This window comes from Artibeus jamaicensis, unplaced genomic scaffold, assembly GCF_021234435.1.
Source record: "Artibeus jamaicensis isolate MK-2021 breed Jamaican fruit bat unplaced genomic scaffold, CSHL_Jam_final scaffold_1019, whole genome shotgun sequence".
Lineage (NCBI taxonomy): Eukaryota > Metazoa > Chordata > Mammalia > Chiroptera > Phyllostomidae > Artibeus > Artibeus jamaicensis.
Genome location: NW_026522025.1, coordinates 13,901,371 through 13,907,370, shown reverse-complemented (window position 1 = coordinate 13,907,370; position 6,000 = coordinate 13,901,371). Strand labels below are relative to the sequence as shown.

General features: G+C 45.7%; 1 protein-coding gene across 1 annotated transcript in view; it reads left to right on the top strand.

The window, feature by feature from the left end:
* Positions 1-322: 322 nt before the first annotated feature.
* JAK1 (Janus kinase 1) overlaps positions 323-6,000 on the top strand; it is a 121,777-nt gene continuing 116,099 nt past the window's right edge. The window contains exon 1 of the mRNA XM_037136240.2: positions 323-573. The gene's annotated coding sequence lies outside the window, so the exon portion shown is untranslated. The remainder of the gene's footprint in view (positions 574-6,000) is intronic.

Genomic DNA, 6,000 nt, shown 5'->3' with positions numbered 1-6,000 from the left:
GGGACACAGGGCAGAGAACTGTGATAACTGCATCACGGCGCACAAAGAAGTGGAGGCCACTCCAAACTTGGGAGGAGTCACCCTATGGTCAAATCCTGACAATATGACTTTGCGCGCTGGCTGACCTCTCCTCCTTTAGACTGGTGTTTCTAGAAGACACACCGGGTAAAAAGCGGCGAGTCGGGGACTTGAGGGTGAGCCAAGCCGGATGGGGGCGGGGTGGGAAGGCTGGGTGTTCTGGGTCCGGCGCTTTTGTGGTGCCGCTGCCTCAACCGCGGTCCCCGCCCCCGCCTTTCCGGGGCTGCCGCTCAGCACGTCACGAGGAGGAGGAGCAGGCCTGGGGTGGGAGGCGGGTGCGTCGCGGAGCGCAGGCCGCGGCGGCCGCGGAGTACCGAGAAGCCGCAGAGAGCGCGGCCCTGCGCCCCAATCCTGGTCGCCCACCCGGCGCCCCTCCGTCCGCTCCGGGCGCACGCACGCCGGGGCCTTGCGGGGCTGGCCGCTGAAGCAGCGGGCCGTCCGACCCGGACTCGCGCAGCGACCCGGAGACCCCCGGCCGGAGCGCACACGGAAGTGGTGAGTGTCACCGAGGGGGCTGAGAAGCAGCCGTCAGCAGCCGGCCGCCGGCGACCGGGCGAGGGGAGCGGAGCCTGGCGCTGTGTGGAGACGCAGCCGCCGCGGTCGGTCAGTGCGCGTCGAGGACTCCGGGCCTCCCCGCGAGCGCGGCGCTGGACGGGAGGGCGCGGGCCGGGTGGGGGCGTGCGGGCGCGCGCGGGGGATTTCCAGCCGGGGCGTGCTGGCCGCGGAGAGGTCGCGGGGCGGGGGCCCGCGGCGGGGAGGGCAGAGGTTCAGGCTCGATGCCCCCTCCCCCAGAAGGCACACCAAGTTTTCATAAACAAGCCTGGAACGCTCTGACATCCTGTTTATACCACCCCGAGATACAGGCGCGGGCTTGAGGTCTGACGTCCCTCGTCGGTCCCTCGTTGTTGCACAGAGAATGTGACCGCCCGCTCTCGGGCAGAATCGCCGGGGGTCGGGAGGTGTTTTCTGGCGTCAGGACGGAGGCTCAGGGTCTTAGCGGTTTTCCTCCTTTGCCCTGTCAGCGAAGGAAAGTTTCTGGGGTCTGGGGTCGTGTTTGTGGCGAGTAGGAGGTGTCTGTGGACTCGGGAAACGCCTCCTCCCCTTTTAGGTTCTGTTGGGACCCAGGCCCCAGGCAGCCAGCGAGACGGGCGGACGACGCAGCCGTAGCTAGAGGCCAGGGAAGAGGAACAGAGAGGGAGGGAGAGGGCCACCTGCGGAATTGAGAGTCCTGCTGTGCAAGGACTGATGGAAACCGGGGCTGGTCTCTGGCCTCCTGCCTAAACCCGCAGACCCCAGCCGTGCGATCCTCGAGCATCAGAAACGTCGCAGGGGCAGTAAACGCCCCTCCCAAATCACTCTTTAAGGTTCCAGGGCGCTGGGTTCCTTGGGGGGGGGGGGTGGTGGTGTACCAAGGAATCCCTCTGGGAACACTAGATAAAAGGTGTGATTATCGCCAGGTGTTTGTGCACTTTTTTTATTGTGTGTATATTCTCACCGAATTCTAGTGTGTCCCTGGGCAAGAGGACCCGGGCCTCCCTGTCACTTCTACTTCTCTTAAATACACGTCTGTGAGTTGTCTTCTGCTCCTGGTTGGATACATGTTACATTTTCTTTTTAGAGTCGGGGTATTTCTGTTAGCGGCAGGCATTTCCAGCTGTATAAAATTGTCATTACTCCTTTTGGGGAAGGAAAGCATTAACCACCTTGGAAACTTATGTGGTAAATACAGTGCAGAAACACAATTAGATGGGACCATGGAGTCTAATTGTTGGCTAAGTTTTAAGAAAAGGATTCGGGTTATGGGCATACACACAATGGGAAAAACATTTTAAAACGAGCATTTTATATTGATTGAACCTTTGTTCTTTATTTCCAAAACCCCATTTTGTGTTGCTTCTCGCTTTTGCCTCTGGTAACACTGATGCTTTCCAAGCCCTCACTTGTTTTACACTGAAGGATCAATGTGTTCTTTTGTACTTTGTGGTGAAGGTTAATGGAGACTAGACACTTTGGGTACAGCATGCTTTGTAATATTGAGAAAATGTCTGCTACGTATAGCTCTAGATCACCTTTAAAGACGTAAATACATCACACCTGAGAATTTGTGAACACTGTGAATAGGAATACTCATAACCTCTTCTTAATTCTGTATATATTAACTAATTTCACTCTCTTAGTTTCAGTAAACAGCTGCAAAATATATTTTTTAATACTAGAATTGCAGTGTGACATTCTACATTAAATAGAGCCAGTTTAAATAATTCCCGCAGTCCACAATATACTACTTATTACCATTGGGAAATGATGATGGAGGGCGAATATATTATTATATATAGATAGATAAAATTTAGACATTTCCCAAAATATAACTACATTTCAATTTATAGTCCTAATTTGGGCACTATTAATACCAGTTTACCTAATGCTATACTTGTAATGATCTCTCTGATCCTTTAGAGGCTACCTTTTACAGATTTCAGGTGTTAAGGGGAATTAGGTTGCAAAATTTTTTGGATTCAGGCATGTGCTAAAAAGCTGGTGAAAATGAGTTGAGGGTGGAGTGCTCTTGCAGGAATAGAGGCTCAGATTAAATGGCATGAAGAAACTTAAACTGCATGTCTGAATAAGATTGTAAGGTTGGCCAGTTTAGAGTCTGTGTTCACAAACACTAGTGGTTCATACTATAAATTCTAGTAATGTTCTAAAGTTATCACTCAGTTTCTCTTGAATAGCTTTAAGTAACACGTTTGGGTAGAAACCAGCTGAAGCAAGTATTGAGAATATGTGTAGGTGTATGTTCGCTTTTATATAGGGAACAGAAGAGTATAATTGTGTTAATAAGATTAGCAAAGATCAAGACTTGTTTTATAATTCCTCTGAGAAGTGTTTTTTCCCTTAAACACACACATTCATTCTGCATATCTTTATTATGTATATCCTTAATATGTTCCTTTCTACACTTAAAAACTTATTTTAAGTGGATGGGGAATTGGTTGATTAACCAATGCTGCTGAGCAAGCGGCAGCTGATGCTATTTGATTTATTGTGGCTCAGTTGTGTATGGAGCCTTGTCAGAGAGATGCCCGAAGGAACATTTCAGATAGTTTTAGACCAGTGTTTCTTCACTAGGTATAATTTTTGTGTCCAAGGAGATCTTTGTAGTTTCTAGAGACATTTTTTGTTGTTATATTTGGGGGTGAGGTGGGGGAGGCAATGTTTATATAAAGTGGGTAGAGGAGAAGATACTGCTAAACATCCAGGCATGTATGGAGCAGTCCCCTGCAAAAAGGAGTATGTGGCTCAAAATGTCGGTAGTGCTGTGGTGGAGAAATCCTGTTTTGGAATGCCAGGTGGGGAACAAGAAGTCCCTGGCTTCTGTCACAGCACATTGTTTCACTGCAGGCTATTTTACTTATCTGTAAAATGGAACTAAAAATATCTGCTATGGCCATCTCACAGAGGTGTTGGGGAAAATCAGGTAAATAATGCGTGGAAACTGTGAGTGCAACACAAACTGTAACTATTAGGAAGACATGCTTTAAAAAAATATATAAATGAGTTGTTAGATGTACTGGTGGTTAAGGAAGAAAGAGGTTAAGGCAATATTGTTGAGTGAGGAGATTAGATGGTTTGATATTGTTGAATTCTTTGTTAATCTGGGTAAAGGATTTTTTAACGTAGTTTTCTTATTAGAACATAAATTTTTTAAAGAAAGCTCGATTCTTTAAACTTAAGACTATTTTCTCATAACAAGAGGGAAAACTCACTGTAGAAAAATTAGAAAATATAGGAAAGGAGAAAGATGAGAAAAGGCATCACGATCGACGTCCTTTCCCATTTAAGCACAAATTCTTACCCATTTCTTTGTGTCAATAAGATGAGAAGTAAGTTAATAATAGGAAAAGGGGAGTAGTTGAAGGTCACCAACAGCTCTTTGTTTCTATGTCCTTCATTTTCTCTTTTTTAATGATTGCCATGTACAGGTAAATTCAGTTATAAGAGACATGAGAGGAGTTGGCTCATTGTTTTTATTCTTTGCCAGCTAACCTCCAAACCCTGTCCTCGTTCATGTTGTTTCCTCTCCGCTGCTTGTGCTCCCCTGCGCTCAGCTAGGTGTGCCACTGTTGCTTCCTGTCTTGAAAACCCTCTGGTAATGTGGGGTTTTAAACAGCTGCCATGTTGAAATAACTGGGTTTCAGGCTCAGGAAACTACTTCCTATGAGTATTCTTCCCTGTGAAGTGCACCAGCTTTTTTAGGCAACAAGAAGGCATAAAATATTAAGTTCATTTCTGTGACATATTTACTTCTAAGGTTTTATAATCTGTGATTCTTAGCAGCTGGCAGTGGGCACAAATTTTTCCTTGGTGCTCTGTGAATAAATTGCCCGGTCCCGAGGCTAGCCCTGCTTTAGAAAGTAAAATGAAAATTTCTTTGAGTCTACTCCAGCCAGAAGACAGAGCTGGTCTCTGTTGAGATATTTTTAATCTGTAGTAACTGAATTTACTTAACAGTAATATCACACAGCACTTTGTTCATCTATTCATTCAATAAATATATGTTGAGCTTCTGCTGTGAGTCTCGGGGTGAACAGAGACCAAAAGGCAAAAATCCTTGCTCTCATAGAGGTTACAGTCCTAGTGGAAGACCTTTGGGCCTCATCATTCAGTTCCCCATCCAAGTACTAACCAGGCCTGACCCTGCTTAGCTTCCAAGATCAGACGAGATCTGGCGCGTTCAGGGTGGTATGGCCGTAGACTTATTCAGAGTTTATTAGTTGCAGATTATACACATTCAAGAGTAAAATTTACAGTATGTTTATAGAATATTTTCTAGAAACCTTTATGGCACTCCTTGCCTGAGGAAGCCGAGGACTAACAAGTAGCTCCTCCCTCACCCTTTTTTTTTTTTTTTTACAAATTAACTCATTCTTCATATATATAAACATCTTGGTTACCTACTAAGTTCCTGGCAGATGTGTAAGACTGTTTACATGGAAATAATCCTGCTGTATGTAGCCATAACAGTGTGGGTGGAATTATGAGCACAGGGACCCCTGAAGGAGGGCTAAACCCTGTTTGGAGCAAGTGGCGGGTGGAGTGGTGGGCTGTCAGGATTGCAGTTGGACTAGCTCAAAGAATAGGTTTTCTTCAGACTGAAAACCAGTGAGGACTCTTTGCTCCACAAAAGGTGTTTTAGCTCTTCAGAGAAAGAAGAGTTAAAGAGAGAAGGCCGCCTCTGAGAAACCTAAAGAGAGGAGCAGTGGCTTGCAAAGAAGGCAATAGTAACTTGAGCCCAGCTGGGGGAGACTCAATCGGGTCATCCTACACCTCTAGATAGAAGAGAGACTGATTTATTGTATTTTTATCCTGTTTTTCATACTCTGCATTTTTGAAGACTCGAACCAAACGGCTTGGTTTGATCCCAGCTGTGAGAATGTGGGCAAGTTATACTCGTTTTCTTAGAATGAAGATGGAGATGGTACCTACCTCTAAGATTGTTTTGAGGATTGAATGACTATACCTAAAGATTTTTGAATGGTGCTAGGCACATAGTATGAGCTAAAAGTTTGTTAGCTTCCCCCCTCTTTGTATAGGTAAATATTCTGTGTGTCAAAATAAAAAACAAAATGGGGGCAGGGGCACATGCCTGGGTTGGGGGCCTGGTCCCCTGTCCGGGGTGTCCGGGGTGTGCTGATCCATGTTTCTCTCCCTTCCCTTCTCTCTAAAAATAAACAAATAAAAACCTTAAAAAAAGACAACTCAATTTATATTAAGAATGCTTTTTTTAAGATTGTAGAGGAATACATCCTACTAAACGCAAAACAGAGTAGTTGATAACTCTCTGCTTTATTATAGACCTCTGTTAGAAATGGATAAATAAAAATGTCTAGGTACTTAATGAAGATAGTTTCTCAAGTTTGG